We start from the raw sequence: 15,980 nt of genomic DNA on the forward strand, positions 1-15,980 counted from the left end.
AGACAGTGAGCAAGCATTGGTGGTTCAGTGGTAGAATTCTCGCCTGCCACGCGGGAGACCCGGGTCCGATTCCCGGCCAATGCAGAGGCTGTCTGTTCTGATTGCTTCTTTGTTTAGCTTTACCTAACAAATGAAAGGCCTCCTTTTGTTTAGATGGATACAATCTCAGGAAAAATAAAACATAAAACAAACTGTGAGCAAGCATTGGTGGTTCAGTGGTAGAATTCTCGCCTGCCACGCGGGAGACCCGGGTCCGATTCCCGGCCAATGCAGAGGCTGTCTGTTCTGATTGCTTCTTTGTTTAGCTTTACCTAACAAATGAAAGGCCTCCTTTTGTTTAGATGGATACAATATCAGGAAAAATAAAACATAAAACAGACAGTGAGCAAGCATTGGTGGTTCAGTGGTAGAATTCTCGCCTGCCACGCGGGAAACCCGGGTCCGATTCCCGGCCAATGCAGAGGCTGTCTGTTCTGATTGCTTCTTTGTTTAGCTTTACCTAACAAATGAAATCCCTCCTTTTGTTTAGATGGAAACAATCTCAGGAAAAATAAAACATAAAACAGACAGTGAGCAAGCATTGGTGGTTCAGTGGTAGAATTCTCGCCTGCCACGCGGGAGACCCGGGTCTGATTCCCGGCCAATGCAGAGGCTGTCTGTTCTGATTGCTTCTTTGTTTAGCTTTACCTAACAAATGAAAGACCTCCTTTTGTTTAGATGGATACAATCCCAGGAAAAACAAAACATAAAACAGACAGTGAGCAAGCATTGGTGGTTCAGTGGTAGAATTCTCGCCTGCCACGCGGGAGACCCGGGTCCGATTCCCGGCCAATGCAGAGACTGTACCATTCCAGACAATGGGTCTTTTATTTCAAGCATTACCATACAAATAAACGTCACAATATTGTTTGGATCGAAACTCTCTCAGGAAAAACAAACAAAAAACAGACTTGGAGCAGGCATTGGTGGTTCAGTGGTAGAATTCTCGCCTGCCACGCGGGAGACCGAGGTCCGATTCCCGGCCAATGCAGAGGCTGTCTGTTCTGATTGCTTCTTTGTTTAGCTTTACCTAACAAATGAAAAGCCTCCTTTTGTTTAGATGGATACAATCTCAGGAAAAATAAAACATAAAACAAAGTGTGAGCAAGCATTGGTGGTTCAGTGGTAGAATTCTCGCCTGCCGCGCGGGAGACCCGGGTCCGATTCCCGGCCAATGCAGAGGCTGTCTGTTCTGATTGCTTCTTTGTTTAGCTTTACCTAACAAATGAAAGGCCTCCTTTTGTTTAGATGGATACAATCTCAGGAAAAATAAAACATAAAACAAACTGTGAGCAAGCATTGGTGGTTCAGTGGTAGAATTCTCGCCTGCCACGCGGGAGACCCGGGTCCGATTCCCGGCCAATGCAGAGGCTGTCTGTTCTGATTGCTTCTTTGTTTAGCTTTACCTAACAAATGAAAGGCCTCCTTTTGTTTAGATGGATACAATCTCAGGAAAAATAAAACATAAAACAGACAGTGAGCAAGCATTGGTGGTTCAGTGGTAGAATTCTCGCCTGCCACGCGGGAGACCCGGGTCCGATTCCTGGCCAATGCAGAGGCTGTCTGTTCTGATTGCTTCTTTGTTTAGCTTTACCTAACAAATGAAAGGCCTCCTTTTGTTTAGATGGATACAATCTCAGGAAAAATAAAACATAAAACAGACAGTGAGCAAGCATTGGTGGTTCAGTGGTAGAATTCTCGCCTGCCACGCGGGAGACCCGGGTCCGATTCCCGGCCAATGCAGAGGCTGTCTGTTCTGATTGCTTCTTTGTTTAGCTTTACCTAACAAATGAAAGGCCTCCTTTTGTTTAGATGGATACAATCTCAGGAAAAATAAAACATAAAACAAACTGTGAGCAAGCATTGGTGGTTCAGTGGTAGAATTCTCGCCTGCCACGCGGGAGACCCAGGTCCGATTCCCGGCCAATGCAGAGACTGTACCATTCCAGACAATGGGTCTTTTATTTCAAGCATTACCTTACAAATAAATGTCACAATATTGTTTGGATCGAAACTCTCTCAGGAAAAACAAACAAAAAACAGACTTGGAGCAGGCATTGGTGGTTCAGTGGTAGAATTCTCGCCTGCCACGCGGGAGACCCGAGTCCGATTCCCGGCCAATGCAGAGGCTGTCTGTTCTGATTGCTTCTTTGTTTAGCTTTACCTAACGAATGAAAGGCCTCCATTTGTTTAGATGGAAACAATCTCAGGAAAAATAAAACATAAAACAGACAGTGAGCAAGCATTGGTGGTTCAGTGGTAGAATTCTCGCCTGCCACGCGGGAGACCCGGGTCCGATTCCCGGCCAATGCAGAGGCTGTCTGTTCTGATTGCTTCTTTGTTTAGCTTTACCTAACAAATGAAAGGCCTCATTTTGTTTAGATGGATACAATCTCAGGAAAAATAAAACATAAAACAAACTGTGAGCAAGCATTGGTGGTTCAGTGGTAGAATTCTCGCCTGCCACGCGGGAGACCCGGGTCCGATTCCCGGCCAATGCAGAGGCTGTCTGTTCTGATTGCTTCTTTGTTTAGCTTTACCTAACAAATGAAAGGCCTCCTTTTGTTTAGATGGATACAATCTCAGGAAAAATAAAACATAAAACAAACTGTGAGCAAGCATTGGTGGTTCAGTGGTAGAATTCTCGCCTGCCACGCGGGAGACCCGGGTCCGATTCCCGGCCAATGCAGAGGCTGTCTGTTCTGATTGCTTCTTTGTTTAGCTTTACCTAACAAATGAAAGGCCTCCTTTTGTTTAGATGGATACAATCTCAGGAAAAATAAAACATAAAACAAACTGTGAGCAAGCATTGGTGGTTCAGTGGTAGAATTCTCGCCTGCCACGCGGGAGACCCGGGTCCGATTCCCGGCCAATGCAGAGGCTGTCTGTTCTGATTGCTTCTTTGTTTAGCTTAACCTAACAAATGAAAGTCCTCCTTTTGTTTAGATGGATACAATCTCAGGAAAAATAAAACATAAAACAAACTGTGAGCAAGCATTGGTGGTTCAGTGGTAGAATTCTCGCCTGCCACGCGGGAGACCCGGATCCGATTCCCGGCCAATGCAGAGGCTGTCTGTTCTGATTGCTTCTTTGTTTAGCTTTACCTAACAAATGAAAGACCTCCTTTTGTTTAGATGGATACAATCCCAGGAAAAACAAAACATAAAACAGACAGTGAGCAAGCATTGGTGGTTCAGTGGTAGAATTCTCGCCTGCCACGCGGGAGACCCGGGTCCGATTCCCGGCCAATGCAGAGACTGTACCATTCCAGACAATGGGTCTTTTATTTCAAGCATTACCTTACAAATAAACGTCACAATATTGTTTGGATCGAAACTCTCTCAGGAAAAACAAACAAAAAACAGACTTGGAGCAGGCATTGGTGGTTCAGTGGTAGAATTCTCGCCTGCCACGCGGGAGACCGGGGTCCGATTCCCGGCCAATGCAGAGGCTGTCTGTTCTGATTGCTTCTTTGTTTAGCTTTACCTAACAAATGAAATGCCTCCTTTTGTTTAGATGGATACAATCTCAGGAAAAATAAAACATAAAACAAAGTGTGAGCAAGCATTGGTGGTTCAGTGGTAGAATTCTCGCCTGCCACGCGGGAGACCCGGGTCCGATTCCCGGCCAATGCAGAGGCTGTCTGTTCTGATTGCTTCTTTGTTTAGCTTTACCTAACAAATGAAAGGCCTCCTTTTGTTTAGATGGATACAATCTCAGGAAAAATAAAACATAAAACAGACAGTGAGCAAGCATTGGTGGTTCAGTGGTAGAATTCTCGCCTGCCACGCGGGAGACCCGGGTCCGATTCCCGGCCAATGCAGAGGCTGTCTGTTCTGATTGCTTCTTTGTTTAGCTTTACCTAACAAATGAAAGGCCTCCTTTTGTTTAGATGGATACAATCTCAGGAAAAATAAAACATAAAACAGACAGTGAGCAAGCATTGGTGGTTCAGTGGTAGAATTCTCGCCTGCCACGCGGGAGACCCAGGTCCGATTCCCGGCCAATGCAGAGACTGTACCATTCCAGACAATGGGTCTTTTATTTCAAGCATTACCTTACAAATAAATGTCACAATATTGTTTGGATCGAAACTCTCTCAGGAAAAATAAAACATAAAACAGACAGTGAGCAAGCATTGGTGGTTCAGTGGTAGAATTCTCGCCTGCCACGCGGGAGACCCGGGTCCGATTCCCGGCCAATGCAGAGGCTGTCTGTTCTGATTGCTTCTTTGTTTAGCTTTACCTAACAAATGAAAGGCCTCCTTTTGTTTAGATGGATACAATCTCAGGAAAAATAAAACATAAAACAAACTGTGAGCAAGCATTGGTGGTTCAGTGGTAGAATTCTCGCCTGCCACGCGGGAGACCCAGGTCCGATTCCCGGCCAATGCAGAGACTGTACCATTCCAGACAATGGGTCTTTTATTTCAAGCATTACCTTACAAATAAATGTCACAATATTGTTTGGATCGAAACTCTCTCAGGAAAAACAAACAAAAAACAGACTTGGAGCAGGCATTGGTGGTTCAGTGGTAGAATTCTCGCCTGCCACGCGGGAGACCCGAGTCCGATTCCCGGCCAATGCAGAGGCTGTCTGTTCTGATTGCTTCTTTGTTTAGCTTTACCTAACAAATGAAAGGCCTCCTTTTGTTTAGATGGATACAATATCAGGAAAAATAAAACATAAAACAGACAGTGAGCAAGCATTGGTGGTTCAGTGGTAGAATTCTCGCCTGCCACGCGGGAAACCCGGGTCCGATTCCCGGCCAATGCAGAGGCTGTCTGTTCTGATTGCTTCTTTGTTTAGCTTTACCTAACAAATGAAATCCCTCCTTTTGTTTAGATGGAAACAATCTCAGGAAAAATAAAACATAAAACAGACAGTGAGCAAGCATTGGTGGTTCAGTGGTAGAATTCTCGCCTGCCACGCGGGAGACCCGGGTCTGATTCCCGGCCAATGCAGAGGCTGTCTGTTCTGATTGCTTCTTTGTTTAGCTTTACCTAACAAATGAAAGACCTCCTTTTGTTTAGATGGATACAATCCCAGGAAAAACAAAACATAAAACAGACAGTGAGCAAGCATTGGTGGTTCAGTGGTAGAATTCTCGCCTGCCACGCGGGAGACCCGGGTCCGATTCCCGGCCAATGCAGAGACTGTACCATTCCAGACAATGGGTCTTTTATTTCAAGCATTACCATACAAATAAACGTCACAATATTGTTTGGATCGAAACTCTCTCAGGAAAAACAAACAAAAAACAGACTTGGAGCAGGCATTGGTGGTTCAGTGGTAGAATTCTCGCCTGCCACGCGGGAGACCGGGGTCCGATTCCCGGCCAATGCAGAGGCTGTCTGTTCTGATTGCTTCTTTGTTTAGCTTTACCTAACAAATGAAAGGCCTCCTTTTGTTTAGATGGATACAATCTCAGGAAAAATAAAACATAAAACAAAGTGTGAGCAAGCATTGGTGGTTCAGTGGTAGAATTCTCGCCTGCCGCGCGGGAGACCCGGGTCCGATTCCCGGCCAATGCAGAGGCTGTCTGTTCTGATTGCTTCTTTGTTTAGCTTTACCTAACAAATGAAAGGCCTCCTTTTGTTTAGATGGATACAATCTCAGGAAAAATAAAACATAAAACAAACTGTGAGCAAGCATTGGTGGTTCAGTGGTAGAATTCTCGCCTGCCACGCGGGAGACCCGGGTCCGATTCCCGGCCAATGCAGAGGCTGTCTGTTCTGATTGCTTCTTTGTTTAGCTTTACCTAACAAATGAAAGGCCTCCTTTTGTTTAGATGGATACAATCTCAGGAAAAATAAAACATAAAACAGACAGTGAGCAAGCATTGGTGGTTCAGTGGTAGAATTCTCGCCTGCCACGCGGGAGACCCGGGTCCGATTCCCGGCCAATGCAGAGGCTGTCTGTTCTGATTGCTTCTTTGTTTAGCTTTACCTAACAAATGAAAGGCCTCCTTTTGTTTAGATGGATACAATCTCAGGAAAAATAAAACATAAAACAGACAGTGAGCAAGCATTGGTGGTTCAGTGGTAGAATTCTCGCCTGCCACGCGGGAGACCCGGGTCCGATTCCCGGCCAATGCAGAGGCTGTCTGTTCTGATTGCTTCTTTGTTTAGCTTTACCTAACAAATGAAAGGCCTCCTTTTGTTTAGATGGATACAATCTCAGGAAAAATAAAACATAAAACAAACTGTGAGCAAGCATTGGTGGTTCAGTGGTAGAATTCTCGCCTGCCACGCGGGAGACCCAGGTCCGATTCCCGGCCAATGCAGAGACTGTACCATTCCAGACAATGGGTCTTTTATTTCAAGCATTACCTTACAAATAAATGTCACAATATTGTTTGGATCGAAACTCTCTCAGGAAAAACAAACAAAAAACAGACTTGGAGCAGGCATTGGTGGTTCAGTGGTAGAATTCTCGCCTGCCACGCGGGAGACCCGAGTCCGATTCCCGGCCAATGCAGAGGCTGTCTGTTCTGATTGCTTCTTTGTTTAGCTTTACCTAACGAATGAAAGGCCTCCATTTGTTTAGATGGAAACAATCTCAGGAAAAATAAAACATAAAACAGACAGTGAGCAAGCATTGGTGGTTCAGTGGTAGAATTCTCGCCTGCCACGCGGGAGACCCGGGTCCGATTCCCGGCCAATGCAGAGGCTGTCTGTTCTGATTGCTTCTTTGTTTAGCTTTACCTAACAAATGAAAGGCCTCATTTTGTTTAGATGGATACAATCTCAGGAAAAATAAAACATAAAACAAACTGTGAGCAAGCATTGGTGGTTCAGTGGTAGAATTCTCGCCTGCCACGCGGGAGACCCGGGTCCGATTCCCGGCCAATGCAGAGGCTGTCTGTTCTGATTGCTTCTTTGTTTAGCTTTACCTAACAAATGAAAGGCCTCCTTTTGTTTAGATGGATACAATCTCAGGAAAAATAAAACATAAAACAAACTGTGAGCAAGCATTGGTGGTTCAGTGGTAGAATTCTCGCCTGCCACGCGGGAGACCCGGGTCCGATTCCCGGCCAATGCAGAGGCTGTCTGTTCTGATTGCTTCTTTGTTTAGCTTTACCTAACAAATGAAAGGCCTCCTTTTGTTTAGATGGATACAATCTCAGGAAAAATAAAACATAAAACAAACTGTGAGCAAGCATTGGTGGTTCAGTGGTAGAATTCTCGCCTGCCACGCGGGAGACCCGGGTCCGATTCCCGGCCAATGCAGAGGCTGTCTGTTCTGATTGCTTCTTTGTTTAGCTTAACCTAACAAATGAAAGTCCTCCTTTTGTTTAGATGGATACAATCTCAGGAAAAATAAAACATAAAACAAACTGTGAGCAAGCATTGGTGGTTCAGTGGTAGAATTCTCGCCTGCCACGCGGGAGACCCGGATCCGATTCCCGGCCAATGCAGAGGCTGTCTGTTCTGATTGCTTCTTTGTTTAGCTTTACCTAACAAATGAAAGACCTCCTTTTGTTTAGATGGATACAATCCCAGGAAAAACAAAACATAAAACAGACAGTGAGCAAGCATTGGTGGTTCAGTGGTAGAATTCTCGCCTGCCACGCGGGAGACCCGGGTCCGATTCCCGGCCAATGCAGAGACTGTACCATTCCAGACAATGGGTCTTTTATTTCAAGCATTACCTTACAAATAAACGTCACAATATTGTTTGGATCGAAACTCTCTCAGGAAAAACAAACAAAAAACAGACTTGGAGCAGGCATTGGTGGTTCAGTGGTAGAATTCTCGCCTGCCACGCGGGAGACCGGGGTCCGATTCCCGGCCAATGCAGAGGCTGTCTGTTCTGATTGCTTCTTTGTTTAGCTTTACCTAACAAATGAAAGGCCTCCTTTTGTTTAGATGGATACAATCTCAGGAAAAATAAAACATAAAACAAAGTGTGAGCAAGCATTGGTGGTTCAGTGGTAGAATTCTCGCCTGCCACGCGGGAGACCCGGGTCCGATTCCCGGCCAATGCAGAGGCTGTCTGTTCTGATTGCTTCTTTGTTTAGCTTTACCTAACAAATGAAAGGCCTCCTTTTGTTTAGATGGATACAATCTCAGGAAAAATAAAACATAAAACAGACAGTGAGCAAGCATTGGTGGTTCAGTGGTAGAATTCTCGCCTGCCACGCGGGAGACCCGGGTCCGATTCCCGGCCAATGCAGAGGCTGTCTGTTCTGATTGCTTCTTTGTTTAGCTTTACCTAACAAATGAAAGGCCTCCTTTTGTTTAGATGGATACAATCTCAGGAAAAATAAAACATAAAACAGACAGTGAGCAAGCATTGGTGGTTCAGTGGTAGAATTCTCGCCTGCCACGCGGGAGACCCAGGTCCGATTCCCGGCCAATGCAGAGACTGTACCATTCCAGACAATGGGTCTTTTATTTCAAGCATTACCTTACAAATAAATGTCACAATATTGTTTGGATCGAAACTCTCTCAGGAAAAATAAAACATAAAACAGACAGTGAGCAAGCATTGGTGGTTCAGTGGTAGAATTCTCGCCTGCCACGCGGGAGACCCGGGTCCGATTCCCGGCCAATGCAGAGGCTGTCTGTTCTGATTGCTTCTTTGTTTAGCTTTACCTAACAAATGAAAGGCCTCCTTTTGTTTAGATGGATACAATCTCAGGAAAAATAAAACATAAAACAAACTGTGAGCAAGCATTGGTGGTTCAGTGGTAGAATTCTCGCCTGCCACGCGGGAGACCCAGGTCCGATTCCCGGCCAATGCAGAGACTGTACCATTCCAGACAATGGGTCTTTTATTTCAAGCATTACCTTACAAATAAATGTCACAATATTGTTTGGATCGAAACTCTCTCAGGAAAAACAAACAAAAAACAGACTTGGAGCAGGCATTGGTGGTTCAGTGGTAGAATTCTCGCCTGCCACGCGGGAGACCCGAGTCCGATTCCCGGCCAATGCAGAGGCTGTCTGTTCTGATTGCTTCTTTGTTTAGCTTTACCTAACGAATGAAAGGCCTCCATTTGTTTAGATGGAAACAATCTCAGGAAAAATAAAACATAAAACAGACAGTGAGCAAGCATTGGTGGTTCAGTGGTAGAATTCTCGCCTGCCACGCGGGAGACCCGGGTCCGATTCCCGGCCAATGCAGAGGCTGTCTGTTCTGATTGCTTCTTTGTTTAGCTTTACCTAACAAATGAAAGGCCTCATTTTGTTTAGATGGATACAATCTCAGGAAAAATAAAACATAAAACAAACTGTGAGCAAGCATTGGTGGTTCAGTGGTAGAATTCTCGCCTGCCACGCGGGAGACCCGGGTCCGATTCCCGGCCAATGCAGAGGCTGTCTGTTCTGATTGCTTCTTTGTTTAGCTTTACCTAACAAATGAAAGGCCTCCTTTTGTTTAGATGGATACAATCTCAGGAAAAATAAAACATAAAACAAACTGTGAGCAAGCATTGGTGGTTCAGTGGTAGAATTCTCGCCTGCCACGCGGGAGACCCGGGTCCGATTCCCGGCCAATGCAGAGGCTGTCTGTTCTGATTGCTTCTTTGTTTAGCTTTACCTAACAAATGAAAGGCCTCCTTTTGTTTAGATGGATACAATCTCAGGAAAAATAAAACATAAAACAAACTGTGAGCAAGCATTGGTGGTTCAGTGGTAGAATTCTCGCCTGCCACGCGGGAGACCCGGGTCCGATTCCCGGCCAATGCAGAGGCTGTCTGTTCTGATTGCTTCTTTGTTTAGCTTAACCTAACAAATGAAAGTCCTCCTTTTGTTTAGATGGATACAATCTCAGGAAAAATAAAACATAAAACAAACTGTGAGCAAGCATTGGTGGTTCAGTGGTAGAATTCTCGCCTGCCACGCGGGAGACCCGGGTCCGATTCCCGGCCAATGCAGAGGCTGTCTGTTCTGATTGCTTCTTTGTTTAGCTTTACCTAACAAATGAAAGGCCTCCTTTTGTTTAGATGGATACAATATCAGGAAAAATAAAACATAAAACAGACAGTGAGCAAGCATTGGTGGTTCAGTTGTAGAATTCTCGCCTGCCACGCGGGAGACCCGGGTCCGATTCCCGGCCAATGCAGAGGCTGTCTGTTCTGATTGCTTCTTTGTTTAGCTTTACCTAACAAATGAAAGACCTCCTTTTGTTTAGATGGATACAATCCCAGGAAAAACAAAACATAAAACAGACAGTGAGCAAGCATTGGTGGTTCAGTGGTAGAATTCTCGCCTGCCACGCGGGAGACCCGGGTCCTATTCCCGGCCAATGCAGAGACTGTACCATTCCAGACAATGGGTCTTTTATTTCAAGCATTACCTTACAAATAAACGTCACAATATTGTTTGGATCGAAACTCTCTCAGGAAAAACAAACAAAAAACAGACTTGGAGCAGGCATTGGTGGTTCAGTGGTAGAATTCTCGCCTGCCACGCGGGAGACCCGGGTCCGATTCCCGGCCAATGCAGAGGCTGTCTGTTCTGATTGCTTCTTTGTTTAGCTTTACCTAACAAATGAAAGGCCTCCTTTTGTTTAGATGGATACAATCTCAGGAAAAATAAAACATAAAACAAACTGTGAGCAAGCATTGGTGGTTCAGTGGTAGAATTCTCGCCTGCCACGCGGGAGACCCGGGTCCGATTCCCGGCCAATGCAGAGGCTGTCTGTTCTAATTGCTTCTTTGTTTAGCTTTACCTAACAAATGAAAGTCCTCCTTTTGTTTAGATGGATACAATCTCAGGAAAAATAAAACATAAAACAGACAGTGAGCAAGCATTGGTGGTTCAGTGGTAGAATTCTCGCCTGCCACGCGGGAGACCCGGGTCCGATTCCCGGCCAATGCAGAGGCTGTCTGTTCTGATTGCTTCTTTGTTTAGCTTTACCTAACAAATGAAAGGCCTCATTTTGTTTAGATGGATACAATCTCAGGAAAAATAAAACATAAAACAAACTGTGAGCAAGCATTGGTGGTTCAGTGGTAGAATTCTCGCCTGCCACGCGGGAGACCCGGGTCCGATTCCCGGCCAATGCAGAGGCTGTCTGTTCTGATTGCTTCTTTGTTTAGCTTTACCTAACAAATGAAAGGCCTCCTTTTGTTTAGATGGATACAATCTCAGGAAAAATAAAACATAAAACAAACTGTGAGCAAGCATTGGTGGTTCAGTGGTAGAATTCTCGCCTGCCACGCGGGAGACCCGGGTCCGATTCCCGGCCAATGCAGAGGCTGTCTGTTCTGATTGCTTCTTTGTTTAGCTTTACCTAACAAATGAAAGGCCTCCTTTTGTTTAGATGGATACAATCTCAGGAAAAATAAAACATAAAACAAACTGTGAGCAAGCATTGGTGGTTCAGTGGTAGAATTCTCGCCTGCCACGCGGGAGACCCGGGTCCGATTCCCGGCCAATGCAGAGGCTGTCTGTTCTGATTGCTTCTTTGTTTAGCTTAACCTAACAAATGAAAGTCCTCCTTTTGTTTAGATGGATACAATCTCAGGAAAAATAAAACATAAAACAAACTGTGAGCAAGCATTGGTGGTTCAGTGGTAGAATTCTCGCCTGCCACGCGGGAGACCCGGGTCCGATTCCCGGCCAATGCAGAGGCTGTCTGTTCTGATTGCTTCTTTGTTTAGCTTTACCTAACAAATGAAAGGCCTCCTTTTGTTTAGATGGATACAATATCAGGAAAAATAAAACATAAAACAGACAGTGAGCAAGCATTGGTGGTTCAGTTGTAGAATTCTCGCCTGCCACGCGGGAGACCCGGGTCCGATTCCCGGCCAATGCAGAGGCTGTCTGTTCTGATTGCTTCTTTGTTTAGCTTTACCTAACAAATGAAAGACCTCCTTTTGTTTAGATGGATACAATCCCAGGAAAAACAAAACATAAAACAGACAGTGAGCAAGCATTGGTGGTTCAGTGGTAGAATTCTCGCCTGCCACGCGGGAGACCCGGGTCCTATTCCCGGCCAATGCAGAGACTGTACCATTCCAGACAATGGGTCTTTTATTTCAAGCATTACCTTACAAATAAACGTCACAATATTGTTTGGATCGAAACTCTCTCAGGAAAAACAAACAAAAAACAGACTTGGAGCAGGCATTGGTGGTTCAGTGGTAGAATTCTCGCCTGCCACGCGGGAGACCCGGGTCCGATTCCCGGCCAATGCAGAGGCTGTCTGTTCTGATTGCTTCTTTGTTTAGCTTTACCTAACAAATGAAAGGCCTCCTTTTGTTTAGATGGATACAATCTCAGGAAAAATAAAACATAAAACAAACTGTGAGCAAGCATTGGTGGTTCAGTGGTAGAATTCTCGCCTGCCACGCGGGAGACCCGGGTCCGATTCCCGGCCAATGCAGAGGCTGTCTGTTCTGATTGCTTCTTTGTTTAGCTTTACCTAACAAATGAAAGTCCTCCTTTTGTTTAGATGGATACAATCTCAGGAAAAATAAAACATAAAACAGACAGTGAGCAAGCATTGGTGGTTCAGTGGTAGAATTCTCGCCTGCCACGCGGGAGACCCGGGTCCGATTCCCGGCCAATGCAGAGGCTGTCTGTTCTGAATGCTTCTTTGTTTAGCTTTACCTAACAAATGAAAGGCCTCCTTTTGTTTAGATGGATACAATCTCAGGAAAAATAAAACATAAAACAGACAGTGAGCAAGCATTGGTGGTTCAGTGGTAGAATTCTCGCCTGCCACGCGGGAGACCCGGGTCCGATTCCCGGCCAATGCAGAGGCTGTCTGTTTTGATTGCTTCTTTGTTTAGCTTTACCTAACAAATGAAAGGCCTCCTTTTGTTTAGATGGATACAATCTCAGGAAAAATAAAACATAAAACAAACTGTGAGCAAGCATTGGTGGTTCAGTGGTAGAATTCTCGCCTGCCACGCGGGAGACCCGGGTCCGATTCCCGGCCAATGCAGAGACTGTACCATTCCAGACAATGGGTCTTTTATTTCAAGCATTACCTTACAAATAAATGTCACAATATTGTTTGGATCGAAACTCTCTCAGGAAAAACAAACAAAAAACAGACTTGGAGCAGGCATTGGTGGTTCAGTGGTAGAATTCTCGCCTGCCACGCGGGAGACCCGGGTCCGATTCCCGGCCAATGCAGAGACTGTACCATTCCAGACAATGGGTCTTTTATTTCAAGCATTACCTTACAAATAAATGTCACAATATTGTTTGGATCGAAACTCTCTCAGGAAAAACAAACAAAAAACAGACTTGGAGCAGGCATTGGTGGTTCAGTGGTAGAATTCTCGCCTGCCACGCGGGAGACCCGGGTCCGATTCCCGGCCAATGCAGAGGCTGTCTGTTCTGATTGCTTCTTTATTTAGCTTTACCTAACGAATGAAAGGCCTCCATTTGTTTAGATGGAAACAATCTCAGGAAAAATAAAACATAAAACAGACAGTGAGCAAGCATTGGTGGTTCAGTGGTAGAATTCTCGCCTGCCACGCGGGAGACCCGGGTCCGATTCCCGGCCAATGCAGAGGCTGTCTGTTCTGATTGCTTCTTTGTTTAGCTTTACCTAACAAATGAAAGGCCTCCTTTTGTTTAGATGGATACAATCTCAGGAAAAATAAAACATAAAACAAACTGTGAGCAAGCATTGGTGGTTCAGTGGTAGAATTCTCGCCTGCCACGTGGGAGACCCGGGTCCGATTCCCGGCCAATGCAGAGGCTGTCTGTTCTGATTGCTTCTTTGTTTAGCTTTACCTAACAAATGAAAGGCCTCCTTTTGTTTAGATGGATACAATCTCAGGAAAAATAAAACATAAAACAAACTGTGAGCAAGCATTGGTGGTTCAGTGGTAGAATTCTCGCCTGCCACGCGGGAGACCCGGGTCCGATTCCCGGCCAATGCAGAGGCTGTCTGTACTGATTGCTTCTTTGTTTAGCTTTACCTAACAAATGAAAGGCCTCCTTTTGTTTAGATGGATACAATCTCAGGAAAAATAAAACATAAAACAAACTGTGAGCAAGCATTGGTGGTTCAGTGGTAGAATTCTCGCCTGCCACGCGGGAGACCCGGGTCTGATTCCCGGCCAATGCAGAGGCTGTCTGTTCTGATTGCTTCTTTGTTTAGCTTTACCTAACAAATGAAAGGCCTCCTTTTGTTTAGATGGATACAATCTCAGGAAAAATAAAACATAAAACAAACTGTGAGCAAGCATTGGTGGTTCAGTGGTAGAATTCTCGCCTGCCACGCGGGAGACCCGGGTCCGATTCCCGGCCAATGCAGAGGCTGTCTGTTCTGATTGCTTCTTTGTTTAGCTTTACCTAACAAATGAAAGACCTCCTTTTGTTTAGATGGATACAATCCCAGGAAAAACAAAACATAAAATAGTGAGCAAGCATTGGTGGTTCAGTGGTAGAATTCTTGCCTGCCACGCGGGAGACCCCGGTCCGATTCCCGGCCAATGCAGAGACTGTACCATTCCAGACAATGGGTCTTTTATTTCAAGCATTACCTTACAAATAAACGTCACAATATTGTTTGGATCGAAACTCTCTCTCAGGAAAAACAAACAAAAAACAGACTTGGAGCAGGCATTGGTGGTTCAGTGGTAGAATTCTCGCCTGCCACGCGGGAGACCCGGGTCCGATTCCCGGCCAATGCAGAGGCTGTCTGTTCTGATTGCTTCTTTGTTTAGCTTTACCTAACGAATGAAAGGCCTCCATTTGTTTAGATGGAAACAATCTCAGGAAAAATAAAACCTAAAACAGACAGTGAGCAAGCATTGGTGGTTCAGTGGTAGAATTCTCGCCTGCCACGCGGGAGACCCGGGTCCGATTCCCGGCCAATGCAGAGGCTGTCTGTTCTGATTGCTTCTTTGTTTAGCTTTACCTAACAAATGAAAGGCCTCCTTTTGTTTAGATGGATACAATATCAGGAAAAATAAAACATAAAACAGACAGTGAGCAAGCATTGGTGGTTCAGTGGTAGAATTCTCGCCTGCCACGCGGGAGACCCGGGTCCGATTCCCGGCCAATGCAGAGGCTGTCTGTTCTGATTGCTTCTTTGTTTAGCTTTACCTAACAAATGAAAGGCCTCCTTTTGTTTAGATGGATACAATCTCAGGAAAAATAAAACATAAAACAAACTGTGAGCAAGCATTGGTGGTTCAGTGGTAGAATTCTCGCCTGCCACGCGGGAGACCCGGGTCCGATTCCCGGCCAATGCAGAGGCTGTCTGTTCTGATTGCTTCTTTGTTTAGCTTTACCTAACAAATGAAAGACCTCCTTTTGTTTAGATGGATACAATCCCAGGAAAAACAAAACATAAAACAGACAGTGAGCAAGCATTGGTGGTTCAGTGGTAGAATTCTCGCCTGCCACGCGGGAGACCCGGGTCCGATTCCCGGCCAATGCAGAGACTGTACCATTCCAGACAATGGGTCTTTTATTTCAAGCATTACCTTACAAATAAACGTCACAATATTGTTTGGATCGAAACTCTCTCAGGAAAAACAAACAAAAAACAGACTTGGAGCAGGCATTGGTGGTTCAGTGGTAGAATTCTCACCTGCCACGCGGGAGACCCGGGTCCGATTCCCGGCCAATGCAGAGGCTGTCTGTTCTGATTGCTTCTTTGTTTAGCTTTACCTAACGAATGAAAGCCCTCCATTTGTTTAGATGGAAACAATCTCAGGAAAAATAAAACCTAAAACAGACAGTGAGCAAGCATTGGTGGTTCAGTGGTAGAATTCTCGCCTGCCACGCGGGAGACCCGGGTCTGATTCCCGGCCAATGCAGAGACTGTACCATTCCAGACAATGGGTCTTTTATTTCAAGCATTACCTTACAAATAAACGTCACAATATTGTTTGGATCGAAACTCTCTCAGGAAAAACAAACATAAAACAGACAGTGAGCAAGCATTGGTGGTTCAGTGGTAGAATTCTCGCCTGCCACGCGGGAGACCCGGGTCCGATTCCCGGCCAATGCAGA

General features: G+C 45.3%; 53 non-coding genes across 53 annotated transcripts; all 53 read left to right on the forward strand.

Moving 5' to 3' along the window:
- Nucleotides 1–13: 13 nt before the first annotated feature.
- On the forward strand, nucleotides 14–84 carry trnag-gcc (transfer RNA glycine (anticodon GCC)). Its single transcript has one exon. It is a non-coding gene; the product is annotated as a tRNA-Gly (tRNA).
- Nucleotides 85–201: 117 nt separating this feature from the next.
- On the forward strand, nucleotides 202–272 carry trnag-gcc (transfer RNA glycine (anticodon GCC)). The gene has a single exon. It is a non-coding gene; the product is annotated as a tRNA-Gly (tRNA).
- Nucleotides 273–765: 493 nt separating this feature from the next.
- trnag-gcc (transfer RNA glycine (anticodon GCC)) lies at nucleotides 766–836 on the forward strand. The gene has a single exon. It is a non-coding gene; the product is annotated as a tRNA-Gly (tRNA).
- A 499-nt stretch (nucleotides 837–1,335) lies between these two features.
- Nucleotides 1,336–1,406, forward strand: trnag-gcc (transfer RNA glycine (anticodon GCC)). The gene has a single exon. It is a non-coding gene; the product is annotated as a tRNA-Gly (tRNA).
- A 305-nt stretch (nucleotides 1,407–1,711) lies between these two features.
- On the forward strand, nucleotides 1,712–1,782 carry trnag-gcc (transfer RNA glycine (anticodon GCC)). Its single transcript has one exon. It is a non-coding gene; the product is annotated as a tRNA-Gly (tRNA).
- A 499-nt stretch (nucleotides 1,783–2,281) lies between these two features.
- Nucleotides 2,282–2,352, forward strand: trnag-gcc (transfer RNA glycine (anticodon GCC)). Its single transcript has one exon. It is a non-coding gene; the product is annotated as a tRNA-Gly (tRNA).
- A 117-nt stretch (nucleotides 2,353–2,469) lies between these two features.
- On the forward strand, nucleotides 2,470–2,540 carry trnag-gcc (transfer RNA glycine (anticodon GCC)). The gene has a single exon. It is a non-coding gene; the product is annotated as a tRNA-Gly (tRNA).
- A 117-nt stretch (nucleotides 2,541–2,657) lies between these two features.
- Nucleotides 2,658–2,728, forward strand: trnag-gcc (transfer RNA glycine (anticodon GCC)). Its single transcript has one exon. It is a non-coding gene; the product is annotated as a tRNA-Gly (tRNA).
- A 117-nt stretch (nucleotides 2,729–2,845) lies between these two features.
- On the forward strand, nucleotides 2,846–2,916 carry trnag-gcc (transfer RNA glycine (anticodon GCC)). Its single transcript has one exon. It is a non-coding gene; the product is annotated as a tRNA-Gly (tRNA).
- A 305-nt stretch (nucleotides 2,917–3,221) lies between these two features.
- Nucleotides 3,222–3,292, forward strand: trnag-gcc (transfer RNA glycine (anticodon GCC)). The gene has a single exon. It is a non-coding gene; the product is annotated as a tRNA-Gly (tRNA).
- Nucleotides 3,293–3,603: 311 nt separating this feature from the next.
- Nucleotides 3,604–3,674, forward strand: trnag-gcc (transfer RNA glycine (anticodon GCC)). The gene has a single exon. It is a non-coding gene; the product is annotated as a tRNA-Gly (tRNA).
- Nucleotides 3,675–3,791: 117 nt separating this feature from the next.
- trnag-gcc (transfer RNA glycine (anticodon GCC)) lies at nucleotides 3,792–3,862 on the forward strand. Its single transcript has one exon. It is a non-coding gene; the product is annotated as a tRNA-Gly (tRNA).
- Nucleotides 3,863–4,174: 312 nt separating this feature from the next.
- trnag-gcc (transfer RNA glycine (anticodon GCC)) lies at nucleotides 4,175–4,245 on the forward strand. Its single transcript has one exon. It is a non-coding gene; the product is annotated as a tRNA-Gly (tRNA).
- Nucleotides 4,246–5,120: 875 nt separating this feature from the next.
- On the forward strand, nucleotides 5,121–5,191 carry trnag-gcc (transfer RNA glycine (anticodon GCC)). The gene has a single exon. It is a non-coding gene; the product is annotated as a tRNA-Gly (tRNA).
- A 499-nt stretch (nucleotides 5,192–5,690) lies between these two features.
- On the forward strand, nucleotides 5,691–5,761 carry trnag-gcc (transfer RNA glycine (anticodon GCC)). The gene has a single exon. It is a non-coding gene; the product is annotated as a tRNA-Gly (tRNA).
- Nucleotides 5,762–5,878: 117 nt separating this feature from the next.
- On the forward strand, nucleotides 5,879–5,949 carry trnag-gcc (transfer RNA glycine (anticodon GCC)). The gene has a single exon. It is a non-coding gene; the product is annotated as a tRNA-Gly (tRNA).
- A 117-nt stretch (nucleotides 5,950–6,066) lies between these two features.
- Nucleotides 6,067–6,137, forward strand: trnag-gcc (transfer RNA glycine (anticodon GCC)). Its single transcript has one exon. It is a non-coding gene; the product is annotated as a tRNA-Gly (tRNA).
- Nucleotides 6,138–6,636: 499 nt separating this feature from the next.
- On the forward strand, nucleotides 6,637–6,707 carry trnag-gcc (transfer RNA glycine (anticodon GCC)). The gene has a single exon. It is a non-coding gene; the product is annotated as a tRNA-Gly (tRNA).
- A 117-nt stretch (nucleotides 6,708–6,824) lies between these two features.
- trnag-gcc (transfer RNA glycine (anticodon GCC)) lies at nucleotides 6,825–6,895 on the forward strand. Its single transcript has one exon. It is a non-coding gene; the product is annotated as a tRNA-Gly (tRNA).
- A 117-nt stretch (nucleotides 6,896–7,012) lies between these two features.
- Nucleotides 7,013–7,083, forward strand: trnag-gcc (transfer RNA glycine (anticodon GCC)). Its single transcript has one exon. It is a non-coding gene; the product is annotated as a tRNA-Gly (tRNA).
- A 117-nt stretch (nucleotides 7,084–7,200) lies between these two features.
- Nucleotides 7,201–7,271, forward strand: trnag-gcc (transfer RNA glycine (anticodon GCC)). Its single transcript has one exon. It is a non-coding gene; the product is annotated as a tRNA-Gly (tRNA).
- A 305-nt stretch (nucleotides 7,272–7,576) lies between these two features.
- trnag-gcc (transfer RNA glycine (anticodon GCC)) lies at nucleotides 7,577–7,647 on the forward strand. The gene has a single exon. It is a non-coding gene; the product is annotated as a tRNA-Gly (tRNA).
- A 311-nt stretch (nucleotides 7,648–7,958) lies between these two features.
- On the forward strand, nucleotides 7,959–8,029 carry trnag-gcc (transfer RNA glycine (anticodon GCC)). Its single transcript has one exon. It is a non-coding gene; the product is annotated as a tRNA-Gly (tRNA).
- Nucleotides 8,030–8,146: 117 nt separating this feature from the next.
- trnag-gcc (transfer RNA glycine (anticodon GCC)) lies at nucleotides 8,147–8,217 on the forward strand. The gene has a single exon. It is a non-coding gene; the product is annotated as a tRNA-Gly (tRNA).
- Nucleotides 8,218–8,529: 312 nt separating this feature from the next.
- On the forward strand, nucleotides 8,530–8,600 carry trnag-gcc (transfer RNA glycine (anticodon GCC)). The gene has a single exon. It is a non-coding gene; the product is annotated as a tRNA-Gly (tRNA).
- Nucleotides 8,601–9,099: 499 nt separating this feature from the next.
- trnag-gcc (transfer RNA glycine (anticodon GCC)) lies at nucleotides 9,100–9,170 on the forward strand. Its single transcript has one exon. It is a non-coding gene; the product is annotated as a tRNA-Gly (tRNA).
- Nucleotides 9,171–9,287: 117 nt separating this feature from the next.
- On the forward strand, nucleotides 9,288–9,358 carry trnag-gcc (transfer RNA glycine (anticodon GCC)). Its single transcript has one exon. It is a non-coding gene; the product is annotated as a tRNA-Gly (tRNA).
- Nucleotides 9,359–9,475: 117 nt separating this feature from the next.
- trnag-gcc (transfer RNA glycine (anticodon GCC)) lies at nucleotides 9,476–9,546 on the forward strand. Its single transcript has one exon. It is a non-coding gene; the product is annotated as a tRNA-Gly (tRNA).
- A 117-nt stretch (nucleotides 9,547–9,663) lies between these two features.
- trnag-gcc (transfer RNA glycine (anticodon GCC)) lies at nucleotides 9,664–9,734 on the forward strand. The gene has a single exon. It is a non-coding gene; the product is annotated as a tRNA-Gly (tRNA).
- Nucleotides 9,735–9,851: 117 nt separating this feature from the next.
- trnag-gcc (transfer RNA glycine (anticodon GCC)) lies at nucleotides 9,852–9,922 on the forward strand. The gene has a single exon. It is a non-coding gene; the product is annotated as a tRNA-Gly (tRNA).
- Nucleotides 9,923–10,421: 499 nt separating this feature from the next.
- Nucleotides 10,422–10,492, forward strand: trnag-gcc (transfer RNA glycine (anticodon GCC)). The gene has a single exon. It is a non-coding gene; the product is annotated as a tRNA-Gly (tRNA).
- Nucleotides 10,493–10,609: 117 nt separating this feature from the next.
- On the forward strand, nucleotides 10,610–10,680 carry trnag-gcc (transfer RNA glycine (anticodon GCC)). Its single transcript has one exon. It is a non-coding gene; the product is annotated as a tRNA-Gly (tRNA).
- Nucleotides 10,681–10,797: 117 nt separating this feature from the next.
- On the forward strand, nucleotides 10,798–10,868 carry trnag-gcc (transfer RNA glycine (anticodon GCC)). The gene has a single exon. It is a non-coding gene; the product is annotated as a tRNA-Gly (tRNA).
- Nucleotides 10,869–10,985: 117 nt separating this feature from the next.
- Nucleotides 10,986–11,056, forward strand: trnag-gcc (transfer RNA glycine (anticodon GCC)). Its single transcript has one exon. It is a non-coding gene; the product is annotated as a tRNA-Gly (tRNA).
- Nucleotides 11,057–11,173: 117 nt separating this feature from the next.
- On the forward strand, nucleotides 11,174–11,244 carry trnag-gcc (transfer RNA glycine (anticodon GCC)). The gene has a single exon. It is a non-coding gene; the product is annotated as a tRNA-Gly (tRNA).
- A 117-nt stretch (nucleotides 11,245–11,361) lies between these two features.
- Nucleotides 11,362–11,432, forward strand: trnag-gcc (transfer RNA glycine (anticodon GCC)). The gene has a single exon. It is a non-coding gene; the product is annotated as a tRNA-Gly (tRNA).
- A 117-nt stretch (nucleotides 11,433–11,549) lies between these two features.
- Nucleotides 11,550–11,620, forward strand: trnag-gcc (transfer RNA glycine (anticodon GCC)). Its single transcript has one exon. It is a non-coding gene; the product is annotated as a tRNA-Gly (tRNA).
- Nucleotides 11,621–12,119: 499 nt separating this feature from the next.
- trnag-gcc (transfer RNA glycine (anticodon GCC)) lies at nucleotides 12,120–12,190 on the forward strand. Its single transcript has one exon. It is a non-coding gene; the product is annotated as a tRNA-Gly (tRNA).
- Nucleotides 12,191–12,307: 117 nt separating this feature from the next.
- trnag-gcc (transfer RNA glycine (anticodon GCC)) lies at nucleotides 12,308–12,378 on the forward strand. Its single transcript has one exon. It is a non-coding gene; the product is annotated as a tRNA-Gly (tRNA).
- A 117-nt stretch (nucleotides 12,379–12,495) lies between these two features.
- Nucleotides 12,496–12,566, forward strand: trnag-gcc (transfer RNA glycine (anticodon GCC)). Its single transcript has one exon. It is a non-coding gene; the product is annotated as a tRNA-Gly (tRNA).
- A 117-nt stretch (nucleotides 12,567–12,683) lies between these two features.
- trnag-gcc (transfer RNA glycine (anticodon GCC)) lies at nucleotides 12,684–12,754 on the forward strand. The gene has a single exon. It is a non-coding gene; the product is annotated as a tRNA-Gly (tRNA).
- Nucleotides 12,755–12,871: 117 nt separating this feature from the next.
- Nucleotides 12,872–12,942, forward strand: trnag-gcc (transfer RNA glycine (anticodon GCC)). Its single transcript has one exon. It is a non-coding gene; the product is annotated as a tRNA-Gly (tRNA).
- A 123-nt stretch (nucleotides 12,943–13,065) lies between these two features.
- On the forward strand, nucleotides 13,066–13,136 carry trnag-gcc (transfer RNA glycine (anticodon GCC)). The gene has a single exon. It is a non-coding gene; the product is annotated as a tRNA-Gly (tRNA).
- A 123-nt stretch (nucleotides 13,137–13,259) lies between these two features.
- trnag-gcc (transfer RNA glycine (anticodon GCC)) lies at nucleotides 13,260–13,330 on the forward strand. Its single transcript has one exon. It is a non-coding gene; the product is annotated as a tRNA-Gly (tRNA).
- A 117-nt stretch (nucleotides 13,331–13,447) lies between these two features.
- Nucleotides 13,448–13,518, forward strand: trnag-gcc (transfer RNA glycine (anticodon GCC)). The gene has a single exon. It is a non-coding gene; the product is annotated as a tRNA-Gly (tRNA).
- A 305-nt stretch (nucleotides 13,519–13,823) lies between these two features.
- On the forward strand, nucleotides 13,824–13,894 carry trnag-gcc (transfer RNA glycine (anticodon GCC)). Its single transcript has one exon. It is a non-coding gene; the product is annotated as a tRNA-Gly (tRNA).
- A 305-nt stretch (nucleotides 13,895–14,199) lies between these two features.
- trnag-gcc (transfer RNA glycine (anticodon GCC)) lies at nucleotides 14,200–14,270 on the forward strand. The gene has a single exon. It is a non-coding gene; the product is annotated as a tRNA-Gly (tRNA).
- A 309-nt stretch (nucleotides 14,271–14,579) lies between these two features.
- trnag-gcc (transfer RNA glycine (anticodon GCC)) lies at nucleotides 14,580–14,650 on the forward strand. The gene has a single exon. It is a non-coding gene; the product is annotated as a tRNA-Gly (tRNA).
- Nucleotides 14,651–14,767: 117 nt separating this feature from the next.
- On the forward strand, nucleotides 14,768–14,838 carry trnag-gcc (transfer RNA glycine (anticodon GCC)). The gene has a single exon. It is a non-coding gene; the product is annotated as a tRNA-Gly (tRNA).
- A 117-nt stretch (nucleotides 14,839–14,955) lies between these two features.
- On the forward strand, nucleotides 14,956–15,026 carry trnag-gcc (transfer RNA glycine (anticodon GCC)). Its single transcript has one exon. It is a non-coding gene; the product is annotated as a tRNA-Gly (tRNA).
- A 117-nt stretch (nucleotides 15,027–15,143) lies between these two features.
- trnag-gcc (transfer RNA glycine (anticodon GCC)) lies at nucleotides 15,144–15,214 on the forward strand. The gene has a single exon. It is a non-coding gene; the product is annotated as a tRNA-Gly (tRNA).
- Nucleotides 15,215–15,331: 117 nt separating this feature from the next.
- Nucleotides 15,332–15,402, forward strand: trnag-gcc (transfer RNA glycine (anticodon GCC)). The gene has a single exon. It is a non-coding gene; the product is annotated as a tRNA-Gly (tRNA).
- A 505-nt stretch (nucleotides 15,403–15,907) lies between these two features.
- Nucleotides 15,908–15,978, forward strand: trnag-gcc (transfer RNA glycine (anticodon GCC)). Its single transcript has one exon. It is a non-coding gene; the product is annotated as a tRNA-Gly (tRNA).
- Nucleotides 15,979–15,980: the final 2 nt, after the last annotated feature.

The sequence above is a fragment of the Brachyhypopomus gauderio genome, chromosome 19 (assembly GCF_052324685.1).
Source record: "Brachyhypopomus gauderio isolate BG-103 chromosome 19, BGAUD_0.2, whole genome shotgun sequence".
In the NCBI taxonomy this organism is placed as follows: Eukaryota; Metazoa; Chordata; class Actinopteri; order Gymnotiformes; family Hypopomidae; genus Brachyhypopomus; species Brachyhypopomus gauderio.